Here is a 21,748-nt window from a genome sequence, read left to right on the forward strand (position 1 = left end):
AATACTACCCCACTGAACCATTAAATTTATTCCACTGATTTGCAATCACAGAATTCTAGCACACAGTGATGAGCCTTTTTAACTGTGGTCCTGTCATCTAGTGCTGTGGAGTGAGACACTGTCTCCATCCCACTGGCAGCCCAATTCCAGGGGTTTGTATTCATGGCTGGAACAGTTCACTGTTCACTCTACGCCAGGGGTCGGCAACCTTTCAGAAGTGGTGTGCCAAGTTCACTGTAATTTAAGGTTTCCTGTACCAGTAATACATTTTAACGTTTGTAGAAGGTCTCTATGTCTATATTATATAAATAAACTATTGTTGTATTTAAAGTAAATAAGGTTTTTAAAATATTTAAGAAGCTTTATTTAAAATAAAATTCAAATGCAGATCTTATCAATTTAGTGTGATCCTTGCCTGGGATCTTTGTCTGGGGTTCCAGCCACCAGCCCCACTCAGCCCGCTGCCGGTCTGGGGTCCAGCCGCTGGCCCTGCCCAGCCCGCTGCCGGCTTGGGGTTCCATTCACTCAGCCGGCAGCGGGCTGAGCGGGGCCGGCAGGGGGCTGAGTGGCTCAGTCCGCTGCCAGTCAGGGGAGCCGGCAGCACTCTGCCTGCTGCCGGTTTGGGGTTCCGGCTGCCGGCCCCTTGCCAGTCGGGGTCCCAGCCGCCGGCCCTGCTCAGCCTCCTGCTATCCTGGGTGAGCAGAAGCCCAGGCTGGAAGGGGGTTACGGGGTACGGGCAGCCAGGATCCCGGCTGGCAGGAGCTGGCGGCCAGAACCCCAGACCGGCAGTGGGCTGAGCGGGGCTGGTGGCTGGAATCCCAGACAAGGATCCCAGACCCTGCTCAGCTCACTGCCGGTCTGGGCTGAGCAGGCTGAGTGGGGCTGGTGGTCAGGACCTCAGACTAGCAGTGGGCTGAGCGGGGCCGGTGGCCGGAACTTCAGACTGGCAGCGGGCTGAGCGGCTCAGTCTGCTGCCGGTCTGAGGTCCCGGCCGCTGGCACTACTCAGCCCGCTGCCAGCTTGGGGTTCCATTCACCCAGACCGGCAGCGGGCTGAGTAGGGCCGGTAGCCGGAACCCCAGACCGGCAGCAGGCTGAGTGCTGCAGGCATCCCAGACTGGCAGCGGACTGAGCCACTGAGCCCCCTGCTGGCCCCGCTCAGCCCGCTGCCGGCTGGGTGAATGGAACCCCAGGCCGGCAGCGGGCTGAGCGGCTCAGCCCGCCATCGCTCTGGGGTTCTGGCCGCCGGCTCCTGCCAGCTGGGGTCTCAGCCGCCGGCCTGCTCAGCCCACTGCCAGCCTGGGGTTCCTTGGGGGTCCCCAGGCCAGCAGTGGGCACTGAGTGGGGCCGGTGGCTGGGACCCCGGCTGGCAACAGGGCAGCAAACGGAACCCCAGAGCGGCAGTGGGCTGAGCCACTCAGCCCGCCACCGCGTGCCGCCTTTGGCACGTGTGCCATAGGTTGCTGATCCCTGCTCTATGCTGAAATCTGGTATCTAGAATATCTAAGCATTGGACTTCTTTAAATAAGTATCTTCACTTAGGAGCGATGTCTCTAGGCACATGAGTAGTCCCACTGACCTCCACGTATTGTATGTATTGCAGGATTGGGCCCTGAAGAAGTAATTGCCAAATGTCAGCAAAGGCCCATGGCATGTTTTACAGCTTTGTCATTGTCTGGTGACTAACTACCAGAATAAATAGCACTTACACAGTATGTTTCAGTAGTCAGTACTCTTAGCTTGTTGGGGAATCAGTAGATAACGTCTCCTGCTTTCCGTACCATGTGAAGGATTCTGAATGTCAAAGTGCAGTGACTCATTGACTCTCTGGAGAATAATCAGTGACTTGGACTGGGCTTCATACTGAATACCAAGAAACTTGACTGAGGTATGTGCACAATCTCTCTGTGATTGCCCAGTCATATGGCACTGTTCCTTTGGGATTAAAATGGGAAGGCTCCTTCCTAATGCTGCTATTCTCTATTTGCCTAAAGGTTGCCCATGTTAGTGGATAGTAAAGTGCAGGACATTGTCATGATAGAAAATATTTGAGACTACAGAGGAACAGGTATATGCTCTACCATGCTAGTCAAACACTGTTCACCAAATTCTCTGACACAGTGTATATAATTTAGAGGCTTGCCTCATTATCCTCATTACTGAGCTACTTGCATGCATAGATGATTCTGCATGACTGGATAAATTGTTGGCATGAAATTTCCTTTCTCCTCTTTCAAGCTATTGCTCTGTATGGTGTTAAATTACTCTACATATTTGTCTGAGGTTCCTGTAATCTACTTTGGTCTAAACATGTTCTAATAGGTAATCCCTGGCAGCTGCATTTTTTGTTAAATTTGTCTCCGTTTGGAAAATTAAATATAAATGTTGGGAGGAAACCCCCCCCCCCTCAACAATTTTAAAGCTAGAAATGGTTTAAAAATTGAATTTTTGTTTTGTTTTCAGAGCTGTTTTAAGTTTAGGGAAGTAAGAGTATTATATAAGTAATGCTGTGTTGGTATTTCCTTTTAACCATAACGTTTATTACCCCTAAGCTGTAAGTGATTGCATAATAACTTACAACCAGTATATACCACATAGAAGTATTCTAACCAAATTTTAATTATACTTAAAACTGATGTTTCTAAACTAGTATCATACTAACTTTGAGATTTTTCATCACTGACAAGTTGCATTCACCAAATTACAAAATATCTCTTTAGAGTCTACGCACTTGCTGTCATAAGAGGTCGAAATTTTCAATCTTCTCCAACTGAAAACAGCTGCTGACTAGTACTGTTAGGTACTTATTAGGTTCTAAATTTCATCTGAAAACTAAATAAGTAGGGAATTCCTAACATTGACGAGTACTGCCCAGAACACAAGGAACAATGGTTAAATGAGCTTTAGTCTGATTATGCTAGATCTTCTATCTTGAAGATTTAGAAACCTTAAGAAGTAACTCTTTAAACGTAATATCATATAAAAGCAAAATTACCCATTGATCTATGCATAGTGTGTCTGTCTCTCCTGGATTAAAAGAGCTATAATATTCTCTTTATAATACAAAATTGTTTCAACAACTGATAGCATCAAGTTGTGCTCAGGTGGAATTTTGGAAGAGAAATGAACCCTCTGATAATATTTTACGAGTCAGAGTATGGGATATTCTCATAAAGAAAAGCTCATGGATGGTCTGAGACATTGCACATAAGGGTTTGGAGGAGCAGGGTCTTAGATTGCAAGTCCCTTATGGCAAGAGCATCTATTGAATGTACATAATTCATTTTGAGAGACATCACTCAGTTTGTCTCAGAGGTACTTATGTTTCACATAACTTTAGCACTGCCTTACTTTTATTGATAATTCTTTATTTTTAACAAAAATAATTATGAAGTTATAGGATTTATTTACACTATAGTAATGAATCCCACTGCATTTGAAGTTTCCTGAAGCTATAATCATTCTAAACAGTGTCTTGGTATTTATAGCCCTTTTAAATCCCTAGAATAACGTTTGGTATTTTCTTAATTTGTATATATAGTTTTATCTTGTCTAATAAAACATCATGAGGAGCTGTAGGCTAACTATTTTCTTTTAATCTGGGGCTACATTGTTTGATTTGGGATGGCTAATACCATAAATAAAACAAAATTTTACACTGAAACTAAAACTGACTATACTAGATGTTTCAGAGTAGCAGCCGTGTTAGTCTATATCCGCAAAAAGAACAGGAGAACTTGTGGCACCTTAGAGACTAACATTTATTAGAGCTACAGCCCACTTCTTCGGATGCATCGAAAGCTTATGCTCTAATAAATTTGTTAGTCTCTAAGGTGCCACAAGTATCCGAAGAACTGGGCTGTAGCCCATGAAAGCTTATGCTCTAATAAATTTGTTAGTCTCTAAGGTGCCACAAGTACTCCTGTTCTTTATACTAGATGTTGTATGGGACCAACAGCCACAGGGAATTTCCCACACCCATCTATTATTCCAGCTGCATTAGTAGATGCATTAGGCAATTCACAACAAACATTGCTAAAGAGTAATCTGCACTAAAGAAGGGGTATGGTAATCTCATGCATAAGGCAAGTGCCTGAAAGAGTTCATGGCGGGAAAAAAGGAGAACATCACTGGGAAATTACCATCTTGTGATAATATTACTTAAGATAAAGATGCATTGCTGGATACTGGGTAGGAACTCTCAACAGTTCACATGGGATGAGAAACTTGTCTACAGGTACCACTGTAGTGACACTATGCTGATGAGTCAAGAGGTACTTTGATTCAAAGTCTCTATTTTTAACTTTGGGGGGCCGAAGTTTGTCACAGTTGATTCTAGCCCAAAGGTGAGTTGTTTTGAAGAAAATGACTTATCTGAGCACCAGAAAATGATAGTGGTTTCAAGGTTTAGAAAAATATGTAAGACCTCTTCCGACTCTGATGGTTCCAATGCTTTTATTTAAAAGTTTAAAATTTGGCATAGTTGTTCTCAATTAGGTATGTGTGCTTTATTAAAGTGAGGAGGGGATTATCTGAGAAAAATATAGGAGCAATAAGTGAGTGAAAGTAGTCTAATGCATTATTGTTCTAATAAAAGTGTACGAGTTTCTATATTTGGATAAAAACAACAAGGAGTCTGGTGGCACCTTAAAGACTAACAGATTTATTTGGGCATAAGCTTTCGTGAGTAAAAACCTCACTTCTTCGGATGCATATTTGGATAATTGAACATGATAGAAAAATATTTAATTCCCATATATATGAAAATATTCAAATAAACAGTTGAAGGCATAGTCAAACTTATGTGCATTTATTTAAATATGATCATCTGCACTTAATTCTCAACTAAACTTCTCTCACCCATAACCTGTCAGTGAACTGAATGGTAACAGTAATGCTCTTTGAACTGAAGTGGTAATTGATCTAATGATCAATCTCAGGGAAATGGCAATGGTATATAGAACTTTTCACTTCTAGGGGCCTGTCTTCATGTACAGTGCTATAGGACTGCACCTGCCTGTAGCGCTTTAGTGAAGATGCTATCATGCTGATGGAAGAGCTTCTCCCATTGGTGTAGTTAAACCACCTCCGCAAGAGGGGTAATCATGTCCATACCCACACCCCGATCCACATGATTTTTCTCACAACCCTGAGCAACGTAGTTATACCGGCATACGTCTTTAGTCATGGAGATATGGCGTAGGTGTGTGCTGAAATCAGGTGTAGGCTGTTAGCGACCAGAAATCATTATTATCTCATGGCTGTTCAGTACCCTACATAAAGAGTTTGGGTTTAGTCCCATTCTTAATGGGCACATATTAATATACAGAATCACCATTCCTACTGGCACATTTGCTTGCAGTCCCACTGGAGTGGCCAAGGATTAAATGGGCATGAAAACATCATCCTTAGAAGCGGTCCCTTCAGAACATGATTAAGGAACATAAGGTGACCAGCACGTGGAACTCTGCCCTGCTGTTACTAGTGCAGTGTCCTGTGGCTTAGCAGAACTTCAGACTCCAGAATTGTCAATCTGGCATTTTACATAAGCAACAGATTCACTGAAACATTTAAAAACTAAGGATACAAAATGCAAAAACAGTTACTACCACATATTGTTGAGATTTAACATACACAGATGAATAAATCATGTGACACACAACAAATCTGCTAGCCACATTTCACATATGCTTACATGTTATGAAACATTAAAGTTAATAGCACATTCAGCAAAATGCTACTTATGTAGAAAGGGATCAAATATTTCAGTGGGAAATACTACTCTGAATTTCCTAGCTTTGTGTGCAACATCCCAACTATAACATGGTACTATTATTAGCATTTAAGTCCTCTAAAAGAACACACAAACACTTCTTTTTTATATCTTTTGGAAACTCCCCAGGTGGCACTGTGCCCTATTCACCCTACTCCCCCATAAAAATACTGGAGGTAAATGGTACATTGGAGTGATAACTAACAAGGTTGTTATGAATGCAAGAGAACAAAAGCCTGGCATAGGACTGACTGTAATATGTACAATTAATAAATTATGATGCTGAGCTGCTTACACCTAAGGAAACAACTGTCATTGCAGAATCCAGATTGAGTTTGTCTAAACAACTGACACCTTTCCTTAAAAAGAAAAATGAGCCACCGCACCCTTCATTGCATTAACTCTGCCAAAAAGAAGTAGAATAAAATAGTTACACCTTTACCCTAGAAAAAACAGACAGCGAAACCACGTGGCGATTGCTTAACGAGGAAGAAAAAGGGCACCAACAACTAAGAGCTGTAGCTTTTTTATACACAGAGAACTGTAGCGTGCTAAAGGCTGCAGCTGCTGCAGCATTTGGGGTGTAACGAGAGAAACGCGAACGTTAAGTGGGCTGTAGTCCACGAAAGCTTATGCTCTAATAAATTTGTTAGTCTCTAAGGTGCCACAAGTACTCCTGTTCTTCTTTTTGACCAAGGTCAAGCCTTTTCTCGGCTACTTTATTCCCGTTTCCCTTCATTTCCCTCCCCCTCCTCCTCTCTCTCTCCTACCTTTCCGTGCACTGCTGCCACTTCCCCACACCCTCCCTCTTCCCCTACCCCCTCCCTCGTGTGTTCCTCGCTCTCCCACTTCCCTGTTTCACGCAACGCAACTTGCTGAGGCCTCGCTCGCGGAGCGCAGTGATTGGTTGGGGATGGCCGCCCTTCTCGAGGCTCTGGCTCCGGATTGGCTGTGACCCGCCGCCGCTCGCACTCAGCTTCAGACTTGTTGTCTGGTTCTGGGGTGAGGCAGGCGGGTTCTCCCCTAGCGGCCAGGGGGAGGGAGTGTGAGAGAGAGAGGCGCGTCCGCCCTTCCCTCACGGCGGCGCTGCAGAGTCTCCCCCTGGCTGGGCGGCGGTGCTGCCGCCTTGTGTATCGCGGGCACCCTTGGCTGCGGCGTGGGCGGGACGTGGCTCGGCTACTCGCGGCTCCCCCTGCAGCCGCCCGGGCGCGGGGAGCGGGCAGAGGAAGGGGCAGGTGAGGAAGGAGCTTTTCGTTCTTCGCCTCGCGCCCCTGGCGGCGGTTGGCGGCGCAGGGCGGGCGGGGCTGGGCTGTATGCGGCAGTCGCTATAGGACAATAAGCGGGCGGGGCGGGTTCGGCGCGCCGAGCTGGCCTAGAGCGGGGAGGAGGCAGCCTGGGCCGGGCGGTAGGGGAGCGAGCCGGGTGCGGAGGGCTGCTGGGTGGACGCTGCGGACTCGCCGTCTGTGGCTGTGCCCGGGGCAGGAAGTGACTCTTCAGCGCCGCGGCCGGGGGACTGTGACTCGCTTGGGATCGGCCAGCCACTGTAACTGGGATCGGGGGTGCCGAGAAGCCGGCGCTGCTTCCCCCCGCCCCAGTCCTGCCTCACGGCCGAAAGCGGCTGCATCCGCTCGGCCCACGGGAAGAAAACTTGGTTGGATTTAAAATTTTCCTTGGGGGTAGAAAGGAGCCCCGCTGGCGTGGGGTGAAGCTTCTTGAGACCGCCGCGATCAAAGGTAAGCGGTGCGGAGGAGGTTTGGTGAAGAAGCCTTGCGCCGAGGGGAGGGGAAAGGAAGGAGCTGGCGTTTCATTCTGATATCCTGTTTTTGGCCTTTATTTTCCTTGGTGGGCTGTGTTGTCTGCCTGAAATAAGCCTGAGTCTCCTTTTGTCTCTTCCAATGCTATTTGTGTGAGTGGGATCGTTATTTCCATGGAGGTTGCAACAAGAATCTGGTGAGATCGAAAGTTTTTAAGCTCCTCAAACACAGAAGTTTCTTTGTTCAGCAGGATGGAGTATTGAAGTGAAACTGCCTGGTTATGCGTTTGTGCTTTTTTTTTTTTTTAAATCGTTCTCTTCAGAAATAGTTACTAAGCCTGGCAGCTTAGTTCCCTTCTTTGCAAATAAGCACTTCCAAAGGGTGCTACTCTTTCTTTTTTACTTAAAAGAAGTCCAGGTTTTGGAGATCACTATATTTACTATTTTTCCTTACTCTTTCAGGGGTGTTGGTTCCTTTCCTCTGGCCATCTGATATGTGAACCCTTTCAAAAGAACTATTGGTCTTTATTTGTAAAAAAAATTGTTTACTTAGTCCTTTGTAAATAAGGTTGCATTACTTTTCTTCTGCTCTTCAAAATGAAGAGTTTGGCTACCTATTTAATTGGAGAGGAGTTAGTTTGTTTAATTTTATCTTAATATCTGGGGGGAGGATAACTAACACTTCTCCTTACAATAGAAATTGCCTTTTTTCATATGCAGGAAATATGCCCTAAATTTGGAAGCTGTAGAAGATTATTCTGATAACATCTATGTAGACAAAAGAATGGTAAATAGCATACTTTAATATGAGTTACTGTAAGGACTGATTCTAAAAATTCATATGGTATAATTTTGGTTAAAAAGTTAGTGACTACAATTTAGTTTTCATTGCTTTAGATAAGACTTCTCATCAAAATATGTTGCAGGGGTAAGAAAATGCACAAGCTCAATTCAATGTGGTATCCTTAACAAGATGTTTGCAGTATTGCATAATTGTGACTACTACAAGTTACTTTGTGTCTTGACTTACTGCATTAAACAAACATTTAACAAAGTTTCTACAAGCTGTATCACAGCTTGGTTTAAGATGCTTCAAAAAGGCAATTACCAGATGTTGATTACGTTGGGGTTCCAAAACTACCTGTGCTGAGAGAGACCTCCCTCCTGCATTTATGTAGAAAATCATTCAAGTATTGTATATCTTCGCAAATAATGCATTAAAGGCCATAACTTGGGACTGGTTTGTGTTCCCCTTGGTAGAAGACAGTCTAAATTCTTGTCCTTGTGTAACAAATTGGAGGGTGGTGTGTTTTCAGTTATGCTGATTGTATATGGTGTCTGATCAGTCTGGTGTAGAAATATGGAACTGGCATGTCTGAGAAGCATGTGCACCTGACAGTCAAATAAGTTCACCTTTGTGTGAACCTTTTATACTTACTGTATCTGTCTGTTTTTCAACAAAGTAAAATATCTAATGACCCAGATCAGATAAATAACAGTAGGCAGTTTTGTGTAGATACGAAACAATTATTTATCTAGCACAAACTGGTTTAGTAATATTAGTCTTTAGTGGAAAAATGACAAATTTGTATTGATACAAAATAGCTTTTTCAAGTGATAAAGTACAAGTGATCGGGTTTACAATTTATAGACTTCATGGGCAACAGAAAAGGTTATTCTTGGGCATCTGAAAGAACTAAACAAAATAGATGACATTGAACTTCATTTTCCTTATATGGTTTATGCTTGGCAGTAAAGCAATGAAGTATAAACAGAGTAATCCTTTTACAAAGAACGATCACTTTGTAAAGCAGTGCTTCATTCCCAATAATGACTAGGTTCTACAGGGGGAAAAAAAATGTAGTAACGCATGACAAATTTAGTTGTAAACCACTGTATTCCTAATGGATGCAATTTTGTTTCTTTTCAGACCTTTTGTTTTTCTGATGATGCACTAGGTATTTTTCAGTGCCATGTAGAAGAAAGGATCCTTGTACTTGGGGCTGCAACTTTTTAAACTACAGTTTTGTCACTATGGCAGCTACAAGGCCCTTCTTAAATGACAAAAGTGCAGTTCACTGAAACTTAAAGCTAATAGTTGACACAGAATGGCATTAATTTCATTAATATAGTTTAGTATGTATTAGAGAACTTATTCTTTTTTGCAGCCAACAGTGTTTGAGACTAAAAAATTACATGGTAGTCAAATCTTTAAATTGTAATTTTTGATCAATTCATTTTATAAAATGTTAAACCTGCTGGTAGGTAGGTTGTGTGACTGTGTATATATGCTATATATGGTGCTGTGTCAATCAATGGTTTAAAAATGTGTTTGGTATCTTATTGAAATCTTTTAACTTGGTGTGCTACTGCCACTTTATGAACATAAGACTTAATGTAACACTTTCCCCCCACCTCAGTTGAGTTAAATATGTACAAACAAATATTGTCTTGTAACACAGCTACTTAAAATGAAAATATCAAAAATACAATTATAGTGGTGTACAAAATCCAGTTGAGGGTAGCAGAATAGCCACAAGAACATCACTATTCAGTGTGTAGATACTTTAGTTATTTAAGTAGATATGTACAAATACTGTCTAATAACATATCAAGTTCAAATAAAGTTGACTTAGGGACTTTTAGGGATGAAGAGCTATTAGCAATTTTTATTCAAGTGTTCATAAAATGGTGGTGTGCGAAAGTAAATGTATGGGTTTTTTTCTTTAATGGCATTCATGCATAGTGTATGGCTTTAAGGTAAATGGCAATATTGAACTTTTCCAATGGGTTTAGAATATAGTTAATACTTTTTTAGCATGTTAGGGGAAGTTTGATATGATTACTTCCACTCGGTTTAATGTAAATGAATTTTTCTCACCTTTACAACTTTATACCATTATTAGTTTACCTTCTTCCTTCTGAAAGTGAAATACTTCAGAAGAGAAAAGTTCCCTCTTATTCAGAATGATGGGCATGCTTCTATTATTTTAGGGTTGCTTATCAATCTCTTGTGGCGTTTTTGAGAATATGAACATTTATGATAATATCAAGTGTAGGCTCTTCAGTGAGGTTTCCCTTCTGGAATAAACTACTATTTTTGAAGGAAGGTTTGACAGTTTTGGGAGGGAAAGCTTTTCTTATTGACCTGAAAATAGCTCATGCCCATGAGAGCATACTACTGTTGGTACAGGCAGCTAACAGGTGCTTACAGGTGACATTTTTGATTAAAATATGCTTTGGGTGGAAATTGCTATAAACACAGAGTGTCAGATGGAGTAATGTTTATGTTTTTGCATGGTTAAAACAGTTGAATTGCTGTACAAGTGATGATGATACTTGTCACAATAGAATGTAAATATTCAAACAGAAGCAGAGTGTTCATTTTATTTATAAAATGTATTCTAAATGATTCTTAATTATTATTTTGTAGTATTTTTGGGATATCCTTTATCTCTATTTTTGTGCAGTGTTTTTGCTTAGCAGTTACCTACTATTCAACAATGTAAAATGTTTGTTTTACAATCCTTGAGCTTTTAATATAGCTGGTTTTAGCACTGTTGCTCTTCATTTAATTTCTCGTATGGTTTTATTTTTTCTGGAGGTTGTGCAGAGGAATGATATTTCAGCACTGAGTTGGTGTTTGCATTTTGCAGATATAGGATGTGTCCAAGGCTTTGTACAATTGAGAGAGAGGTCTAAATGGAACCAAACTTTGTTTTAACCCTAACAGAACCGTACTTCAATTATGTTGGAGGACATCAGCATTGTAACTGGTTCTCAAATAAGCAAATTAGGATAATGTGATCTAGATTATAAGTAATTTAATGTGAGTGCACAACTGGTTGAAAGACCATGCTGAAACAGTAATTAACAATGGTTCACCATCAAACCGAGAGGGCATATCCTAATGCAGTCCTGCAGGAGTCAGTCCTGGGTCTGATAGTATTCAATGTTTTCATTAATAACTTGGATAATGGAGTGGAGAGTGTGTTCATAAATTTGTGGATGATACCAAGCTGGCAGGGGTTGAAAGCACTTGGAGGGCAGGATTAGAATTCAAAACAACCTTGGAAAATTCAAGCCAGATGAAATTCAGTAGACAGGCTGAAGCTACTTTTCTTAGGAAGGAAAAATGCACAACTACAAAATGGGGAATAACTGACCAGGCAGTAGTACTGTAGAAAAGAATATGGTGGTGATAGTGGATCACAAATTGAATGAGCCAACAATGTGAAGCATATACGACCAGCTAAAAAGGCTGGTGGTATACTAATAAGAGTGTTGTCTGGATGACATGGGAAGTAGTAGTCCTGCTCTACTCAGCATTGGTTAGACTTAGTTGGAGTACTGTGGCCAGTTCTGTGTGCCACACTTTAGAATGATGTGGTCAGACTAGAGGGAGACCAGAAGAGAGTAGCAATTTTTTTTTAGAAAAACTGACTTATGAGGAAGGGCTTAAACCCCCCCCCAAAACTGGGCATGTTTAGTGTTGAGTAAAGAAGGCTGTTGGGGGACCTCATAAGTCTTCAGATACGTTAAAGGCTGTTATAAAGAGGATGATGATCAATTCCTCTCTTATGCCTGCTGAGACTGCTTAATCTGCAGCAAGAGAGATTTAGGTTAGGTATCAGAAAAAACATTCTAACAGAAAGGGTTGTTATACTGGATTTGGCTTCCAAGGGAGGTTGTAAAATCCCCATGAGTGAAGGCTTTGCCTAACCTGTAGGGGATGGTCTAGGTATACTTGATCCAGCCTCAGTGCACGGTGCTGGACTAAATGATATCTTGAGGACTCTTCCAGCTAAGGCTGTCAAGCGATTTTTTTAAAAAATCACGATTAATCAGTTTTAATTGCACTGTTAATAATAGAATACCATTTATTTAAGTATTTTGGGATGTTTTTGTACATTTTCAAATACATTGATTTCAATTAAAACACAGAATACAAAGTGTACAGTGCTCACTTTATATTTTTGATTACAAATATTTGCACTGTAAAAACAAACAAAAGAAATTGTATTTTTCAATTCATCTATCCAAGTACTGTAATGGAATCTCTTTATTGTGAAAGTGCAACTTACAAATGTAGAATTTTTTTTTTTTACATAACTAAACTCAAAAATAAAACCATGCAAAACTTTAGAGATTACAAGTTCACTCAGGTGTGGTGTGGAACATGCTTTCAGATGTCTTAAAAAAGCAACACTATGATGCGGAAACTATAGAACCTGAACCACCAAAAAAGAAAATCAATTTTCTGTTGTTGGCATCTGACCTGTCATCAGCACGGAAGCATATCCTCTGGAATGATGGTTGAAGCATGAAAGGGCATATGAATTTTTAGTATATCTGGCATGTAAATATCTTGTAATGCTGGTACAAAAGTGCAATGAGAACACCTGTTCTCACTTTCAGGTAATATTGTAAATAAGAAGTGGGCAGCATTATGTCCCGTAAATGTAAACAAACATGTTTGTCTTAGTGATTGGCTGAACAAGAAGTAGGACTGAGTGGACTCGTAGACTCTAAAGTTTTAATTATTTTATTTTTGAGTTTAGTTATGTACTTTGTATTCTGTGTTGTAATTGAAATCAATATATTTGAAAATGTAGAAAAATGTCCAAAAACATTTCTAATAAATTTCAGTTGATATTCTGTTTAACAATACGAATAAAACTGTGATTAATCAATGTTTTTAACTGAGTTAATTTGTTTTGAGTTAATAGCTTGAGTTAACTGCGATTGATAGCCCTATTTCCTACATTCATCTGATTCTATCATTAGCCATAATCTTGTCTTGTCTTTTTTTTTTTGCAAACAGGTTCCCCTGTAAGTGTAGGCCTACAAAAGCAATTCAGTTTTTGTGGGAGAAAGCTGTTTATTTTGGAATAATCTGTATTTAAAAAGTTAGAAATCCCATCCATCAATTAAAAGAAAAATAGGGTACAATCTCTACCCTTACTTTCCTGTCAAGTTTTGTGGTTTTATAACTACACTTACACATTCCCTGATGTTGTACAAAAGACTCTTGTGAGCGGGGGAACAGCAATATTGGCTATACACAGAGTTGTGTCAAATGCACAAAGGAAATATGGGGACGGAGGAATAAAAATTTATTCTCTAATTCCATTCAGTTTTCTTAGGTGCATCTTGTAATAGTAGAAGGTAAAAGTGACTGTCATACAGCAGGTGCTGAGTCTGGGGTGTGGTCTTAAATGGACTTCCTTTCCCCTCCCATGCCAGAACTTCCTCCAGCATAGAATATTCCCCTTGCTGATGTAGAGCCATCATAATGGAGCTATGCCACCACATCTTGTAACCGCTGTCATACCTGTTTGCCAGGGGTGAGGGAGGAAATGTGTCCTGAGTGCTATGTGCTTTGGTTATTCTGGAATGCCAGACAGCACCATAGGGAACAGTTGCAGAGAGCACAAGTGGAATTTAACTGCTAGAAACCCCCAGAAAGGAAATGCATTAAAAACATCTCTACGGAGCACGCGCGCGCTCTCTCTCTCATTTATTTTTTTATTTTATTTTAGGTCAAATTACCTGTTTGAAGCAGACACTCAGGCTATATTTGTCTTTCTGCAGACTGTTAGGTGAACTTTGTACCCGCATACACTGAGCGCTAGCATTAGTTTTAGTAACTGAAGTGGTTGTAATCTCCCTAAACATTGCAAGTCATTGAAATTAAAAATTCCTTTAATATTATCTCTCCCAAATCAGTTTTGTCCTCATTTGAAGAGGTCATCATCAGAATTCATGCTCTTAAAGATCAGTTCTCCAGTGTGAAACAGGTTATAAAAAAAAGTCAAGAGCTTAGAGTATCCCTACAGATTGCCATAGAGGAATGGCATAAGAGTCAGCCTTTCTGTTTGTCATCATGTGCCTGCCTCTGGAACCTTCCCATCAGTTCTTTCTTGACCACAGTCAGTGTTGGAGCTTTCTACGGGAGCTGTGTGTCTCTAATCTCTGCTCTAGCATTCTCTGATATCCTTTATTGTGCCACACATTCTAGCAAGGGAAAATTTTATTAAAATTGTTGGGTGCTTATCTCAGTGCTTTGGCCCACCTTTCTAGTAATGTTTTTAGCACCTATTTTTCAGCACTGCAGTGTGTTAGTCCTTAGCCTTTTGGGTGTGTATTTCAGCAGTTAAGTAGTTTTGTGGTGCTTTGATGTTTACCCAAGGTGCTCTCACACATGTTTGTTGTATCATTTATTTCAGGAAGTTGTTCTTTCCTTCTGAGGGACTAAGAAACTGAGACTGCTCAATTGCTTCAGGTCATGTCCATACAGCAAAACAACATCTGTAACAGACTAACACACACTGCATCATTTGTTTGTGTCAGATTTGGCAGCTGCTGTCACTCTGACTATTGAGACAACATGGGGAATGCCTCTAAACCCTCTTTGAGGCACCTCAGGGGGATTCTCATGAGGCTGCTCGGAGTTGTTTATAGGGCTTATCCTTGAAAAAATAGCCAGAGTTGACCAAGAAAGACAGTTAATTGCTTGAACTTTGGGTTGGTACAAATCTAGCTTCCTTGGTAGACCTGGAGGGATAGCCTTACTACCGAAGTATTTTACGTTGTCTCCATTTAAGCCAAATGCTTTGCCAAACCTTGGCACTTCAAATGGGTGGTACTGTGCTTCAGCTTACCTTGGCATCTGGTCCAGTACCCATTAAGTCAGTGAAAAGACTCCAGTTCCCACTGAAGTTAATGGGATCAGGCCTCTGAGATGGACCCTTGATGGAAGAAGCTAAGATAGGAAGTATCAGGAGAGCCAGTGGGTCTCTGATGCGTTGCTGTCAAACCCCTCAACTTCAGGAAGTTTCATAAAAAGGTTTATGGAATTCCCCAGGAATTTATGTTCTTGTGCAAGGAATGAAAATGATTCAGAAGACATAGTGTATGATCAGTGATCGAGCTAAATTGTTCCTGATACACGATGAGGTTGCTTTGAAGGGTTAACGCTGACTGGGGAGTGCTAGGAACTCTCGTTGCAATTAGAACACACTTTATGCCAAGTTCAGTGCCTATATACCAGGAGCAGACTCTCAGCAAATTGTTCAGTTTTAGCACTGGTGCTTCTTGTCTTACAAGTATTAGTAAGGCAACTATTTGTGCTTCCTGGGGTGCGTACTGCTTTCCTGCCCCGATCCTTCAATTGTTTAGGCGATTCCAGATATTTGGGGAGGGAAGGCTGGCTGAAGATAAGAATTGTGAGGGTTGCTGCCTGGAACCCAGAGAAGTTCTAGTGTAGAAAAATGTAGAAGTTAGAGTTCTGGTTGTCTTCTGAGACCCAGGACTGAGAATCCTTGTGGAGTTTATACCTTCTAAGCCGGGGTGGGCAAACTACAGGCCCCATGGCACTGCAGGGCTAAGGCAGGAGTCTGCCCTGCCCCACACTGCCCTGGGATGGCTGGCACCACGTCCATGCAGCCCCGGAGGAGAGGGGGCTCAGAGGGCTCCGCGTGTTGCCCTCACCTGCAGACACCGTCCCCCGCAGCTCCCATTGGCCAGGAACGGAACCGTGGCCAATGGGAGCTTCAGGAGAGGTTCCCACAGGCGAGGGCAGCACATGGAGCCCTCTGCCTCCGCCCTCCCCCAGGGGCTGCAGGGACGTGCTGCTGGCTGCTTCCAGGAGCGGCACGGGGCCAGGGCAGGCAGAGAGCCTGCCTTAGCCCCGCTGCCACCCCGGAACCACTCAAGGTAAGTGGCGCCGGGCCGGAGTCCGCACCCCTCCTTCACTCTGCACCCCAACCCCTGCCGCACCCCTCCTGCACCCCAACCCCCTGCCATGAGCCCCCTGCTGCATTCCTCCTGTGCCCCAACCCTCTGCCCTGAGCCCCCTGCCACACCCTGTACCCCTCCTGCACCTCAACCCCCTACCCTGAGTACCCTCATACACCCCACAACCCAACCCCCTGCCCCAGCCCTAAATTCATGGCCCTGCATGCAATTTCCCCAACCACATGTGGTCCTTGGGCCAAAAAGTTTGCCCACCCCTGTTCTAAGCAGTAACTTTCCTCCTTTATGTAGCAGGTTGCTGTAAAATAGAAACTACAACTCATTTAAATTACCCAGAAGATGGGAGGGAAGCTTTAACTTGGAACTTAATTGCAGGAAACATTTACATCCAAACTGATGCAATTAAACTAGTGGAAATTATAGACATATCTTTTCTTTTGAAAACTTCTATGCAAATTATGGTTCTGATCCTGCAGGTATTTATGCATGTATTTAAAATTCCTCATATGCGTAAATGTTTGCAGGATCGGGGCCTGTATTTTTAACTAATGATAACAATAATACCTAGCTCTTAAAATGCAGTGTTGTTGTAGCCATGTTGGTACCAGGATGGTAGAGAGACAAAGTGGACAGAAGTTGGTCCAATAAAAGATACTTCCTCATGCCCTTGTGTGGCTCTTAATAGTAAGTCAGGGTGGGTTTGGTAGCATACCAATCTCATGAGGGCTTTCATGGAAAAATGCTCAAAGTACAGGATATATAATATGCAGATATAAAAATTGCATTGTTCTCTTTATCACTGCAGGACACTTTAATGGGTCACAAGCAAAGATGTTGATAAGCTGTTGCAAACAGAAGTAAGAGTAACTGCAATAAACCATCGGACTCCTTGTTGTTTTTGCAGTAAACCAGTGGTGATTCAGAATGTTGGCCTGCCATTTAGCATTGGATTTTTATAGGAGGATATACCCAACTGAGTACTTCTAGTCACAACTTTTCTTACATGACCATAACATAGATGGTTAGAACAGGGTGTCATGTTTTGGGTTGTCTTGAATTTTTCATTTCATACTGAATATAATACATCTATGTGATCTGGAGCATCCCGTCATCCTATAATGGGTTGTTGGAATCGTGGTTCATCAGCTGGCTATAAGGAGGGTCTTTAAGTAAAAGAGAGTGACACATACTCAGTAGGACTTGCTTTAGACTAGTGTTCACCTCCTTTTCCCCTAAACAACTATTCCATTTATTCTTTTTATTGGGTAGAGTATTCAAAACAAACATACCAAAACCCAGAATTCTTTTTGGAGGTCTTTCTCCTCTTCCTCTTCTCCCCCCTCTTCCCCCCCCCCCCAATCTGCTTTACAGTGATAGAAAAAAATACTTTTTAATATCTTGTTCTGCAGGAGGTTAATAGGAAGGAATATGTATTGAAAACACTGTGTGGATCTCTTAAGTTTTTTAGTTACAGAATGTTAAAATGTCATTGCTTGAGTGTTTCAGTTTTAAAAGGAAAAAAATACATAGACCAAAGAACCCTGAACTTGGAGTCTGATAGACAAGATGAGAAATGTAAATACAGGAGAAATAGCTAAAGGATTGTTCAGTTATCTCTTTCTCTAGTACATTACCCTTTTGCATAATTCATTGAACAAAGGCAGTTTTGAATGGTTTTTTGGGTTAACTATCATGGAATCATGCATTCAGAATTATTTTAAATTAGAAAATCCTGCTTTTTCTCAGGATTGTTCCTAACACAGACTTTTTCAGTTCATAAGCATATAGAACCAAATTTTATTCTGAAACAATAGAACATAAAAAAAAAATGGAACTATTAGAAAAGCCAAATAGCTCTTGGAACTGCAGAGAAGCTAGCTACCTAATCCTTCCCTTCCTCAATCTGTCCCAAAAGAGCTGAGCTGCAACGTTACCAGCAACCAGAATAATGGTCCCAGCTTTGTCCTGAACTGAAACACATTGGCATAGGCCCACTGAGCCAGCACCACCTCATTCCTGTCTGTCTCTGTTACCCTTCCATTTGTGTGTACCTTGTTGCATTCTCCTACTACTTCTAAGGAAAATAACATTTGTGCTACTGCATTTATTTTCCTTAGCAGTGTGAAACTGCTGAGACTCGTGCAATTCATACTGTTTCTGTTGGAGATATGTGGTGAAATAGGAATATTATTCTATAGGATTTTTCCTGCTTTAACCTTAAACAGGAGAGGAGAAATATGGAATTCCTGGGATCCTGTGCCAAATCCTCTATCTCAGGGGTCGGCAACCTTTCAGAAGTGGTGTGCCGACTCTTCATTTATTCACTCTAATTTAAGGTTTCACATGCCGGTAATACATTTTAATGTTTTTAGAAGGTCTCTTTCTCTAAGTCTATAATCTATAACTAAACTATCATTGTATGTAAAGCAAATAAGGTTTTTAAAATGTTTAAGAAGCTTCATTTAAAATTAAATTAAAATGCAGAGCCCCCCAGACTGGTGGCCAGGACCCGGGCAGTATGAGTGCCACTGAAAATTAGCTCGCATGCTGCCTTCGGCACCCGTGCCATAGGTTGCCTACCCCTGCTCTATCTTTTCTCTGACCTTAGATTTAAGGAATAATGATGATTGGTGATATTGCGGTAGCAGGCAATGGCATCCTGAGTGAAGGATTATGCCCTCATTGCTGGAGAAAGTGGAAGGAAGTAGTGGGATGGTTGCGAGTTTGTTAAACGCTCTTCTGCCTTCCTCCCCATTCACGTCAGTAGTGAAATGTGAAAAACTTTGGCCAAATATCATCAGACAAAAAACTCCAAAACAATCAAGTAAATTCCTTGGGGTTGATGGTTCAATCTTCACTCTGACTAGTGAACACCTGTTTACACACTGGCTTCAGTTGGACTCATCACACAAGTAGATATTTACCAATCTGATTCAACAGTGCTGAGATTGGACTCCTTATATGAAATGTTTAAACCTGGAAGAACCTGCAGATACTACTGACTTCCTTTGCAGAGGATTTTCAACCAAAATTATTTTTAAAATAGAAATTCTGTGTGAAACAGAGCATACCTTAAATTGGTTTAATTTATTGCTTGATTCTGAGTCTGCAAATCTACCTCTCTTTCTGCCCCCCCCCCCCCCCCTTGTTTGTTCTCTCCAATTCACTACTGTTCTGGTACCTTCCCCTTTTCTAGACCCTTGCTTGTTCAGCAGTCTGAGAAATTGTGGAGCAGACTTAAAATTAATTAGGCATTTCCTACCCAGAGACTATGAAAGTTGAAGCCCCCAAACTGCATCCTGAATGGAATCCTAGCACTCTTCCCTTTTTTCTGGTGAGTGGGAGTTAGGCTTCTCACTAGAGTATTTTTGTATTTGCTTTTTGGTAGTAGATATCTAGCTAAATTAAACCAGCCCTGCACAGAATAGAATAAAAGCAATGGTAGTCAGAGTACTATAGAAATAGAATTGAAACAGATTAATTCTAGGTTTCTGACAAAGAATGGTAGTGGAGATAGATATCTGAAACTTAGATTAGGTAACATTGACATGTCTGTACAGGGTTTTAAGATATTTAGTGTGTCTTTCACTTCCAGTAAGGAGCAGGCGAGGGCAAAACAGAAGGCTGTTGCAAATTCTTTCCCCCATAATTCTTTTTCTCCCTCTACTCCACTACTTACACGCAAAAAGGAGGGGTAGACGTGATCATGTTTGCGTAGGCATCTAGGTAACTGATTCTCAGTTTCAGATAATCTCTCCTAATGAATAACATGTTTTTGTGTTGTAGGAAAATGAAACATATCAATATTATTTAAATTCTGCTGCTTTTGACTGAAAACATTATGATCAAGACTTTTTAAAAAAATGTTTTTTATTGAGATACAAAATCCCTATTTAAGCTCCTAAATAAGTGGACTGACTTTAAAAAGTACTGAGTATCCAGGAATGACCATTGACTTGCAGGCACACAGTAGCCCACCCTTATTGTAGGTGCCTTATTTTTAGTCCACATATATTTTCAGTTTTTCTTTTTTTTTAAAAAACATCTATCTCTGAATATTAAATATTTGTTGGTGGTAACCAGGGAAATAGAAGCTGAATATTAATGTAGAAATTGGGAAGATGAACTGGCCCATGACCTTTTGGAAGTCAGTGGAATTTCCCTTTAAACCAGGACTAAGATACAGTAACCAAATGTTTAATAAATATTTGAAGGGACTTGTTATAGTTTTCTTCACAAAAGAAGTTTTTGTATTACCATGCTGTTTTTCTGTTGTAGCCAGCATGTCTGCTTAATGGTTGAGTTCCATAAGTAGTGGTACCTTTTTCTCCTCTCTCTAAGGAGAGAAAAATACTAGTCCTCTGGAAACCATCATAGAATATATTTGTAACAAAATTATTAGGAGAACCGCCAAACTATTCTAACGCCAAAACTGCCTATTGCAACAGAAATAATGACTTCTATAGCTCTTCATATTTCTTCCTGACCTGAAGTGTGCAGTATCAAATATAACTAATAATAACGACTTTCTTATGTTCTACCATACTTCTAACCTCCCTTCCTCCAGGAGTGAGAGAGACCATAAGTAGATAAACGTTAAGCAGGTTTAGTGAGAGTAAAACTAAGTGAACATGGGGAAAGCAAATACTGGAACACATGGTGACTCACTATATGGCTATCCACGCAAATGTATGGGGAAGAGGCCACATTGGAACCAGCCTTCAAAGCAAACAAAGACTAATCCTCCATAAACTGCTATGAAGAGCTAGTCATATGGACCAGGGGGTATGTATCAATTAATGTAGAGGAAAAAAAGGAGATAAAGCATATGTTCTGTTCTAATTTATCTCTAAGTTGTAGTTGCTGCCTTGTTTGTCAAAGATTAACCTTTCTTTTGGTGCTTTCCTTAGCACCTGACTCTGGAGCTTTTCACTTTAGTATTTAATAACTGAGCATCAGTTATGAAGCTGTGAGAAGGCTGAAATGTATTTCAGTTTCCATTGTAAAATGGATCGTCTCATTTTCTAGTTTTACGTTTTTGTACTGTGCTCATGTACAATTAAGAAAAAGGTACTCTGTGTGAATAACACATTTTTTTCCTTCTATTTCTTTGAGAAGGAAGAACTTGCAGTTAAGAAGGCATGTTGAAAATTACTGAGACAAAGAAATTGAAACTATATTACCTAGGATAAACTGGTCTGCTGTCATGGGGCCAACACATATAAGATAGGTTGCGGTGGTAATATCCTCTAGTCTAGGTCCGAGGACAGTATCCTGGTGAAAATCCTAGTCCATATGTGTTTTCCCTTATCTCCAGGATTCCTGATAGGGTGTTGTGCTGCATCTTGCTTGGGTGGGTTCATTTTTTAGTATTGGCATCTGGTTGGTAGATGTTTGGTTAAATTTGAACTCCTAGCATTCCTTCTCTCACCCTGGCTGCTGAAAGGAAAAGGAGCTTCTCTCCCC

General features: G+C 41.3%; 1 protein-coding gene and 1 long non-coding RNA gene across 11 annotated transcripts in view; one reads left to right on the forward strand and one right to left on the reverse strand.

Moving 5' to 3' along the window:
- LOC135972353 (uncharacterized) overlaps positions 1–6,569 on the reverse strand; it is a 35,888-nt gene extending 29,319 nt beyond the window's left edge. The window contains exon 1 of the long non-coding RNA XR_010588781.1: positions 6,543–6,569. This is a non-coding gene — a long non-coding RNA (uncharacterized LOC135972353). The remainder of the gene's footprint in view (positions 1–6,542) is intronic.
- ERBIN (erbb2 interacting protein) overlaps positions 1,767–21,748 on the forward strand; it is a 229,461-nt gene continuing 209,479 nt past the window's right edge. For 3 of the 10 annotated variants that reach the window (XM_008170647.4, XM_008170649.4, XM_008170650.4), the window contains exon 1: positions 7,093–7,505. The gene's annotated coding sequence lies outside the window, so the exon portion shown is untranslated. Of the gene's footprint in view, positions 1,888–6,797; positions 7,008–7,092; positions 7,506–7,626; positions 7,723–8,245; positions 8,313–21,748 lie in introns of those variants that run through there. The other 7 variants (XM_042841743.2, XM_042841744.2, XM_042841742.2 and 4 more) reach the window with 7 other exon arrangements.

Source organism: Chrysemys picta, chromosome 6 (assembly GCF_011386835.1).
Source record: "Chrysemys picta bellii isolate R12L10 chromosome 6, ASM1138683v2, whole genome shotgun sequence".
Taxonomy (NCBI): Eukaryota; Metazoa; Chordata; order Testudines; family Emydidae; genus Chrysemys; species Chrysemys picta.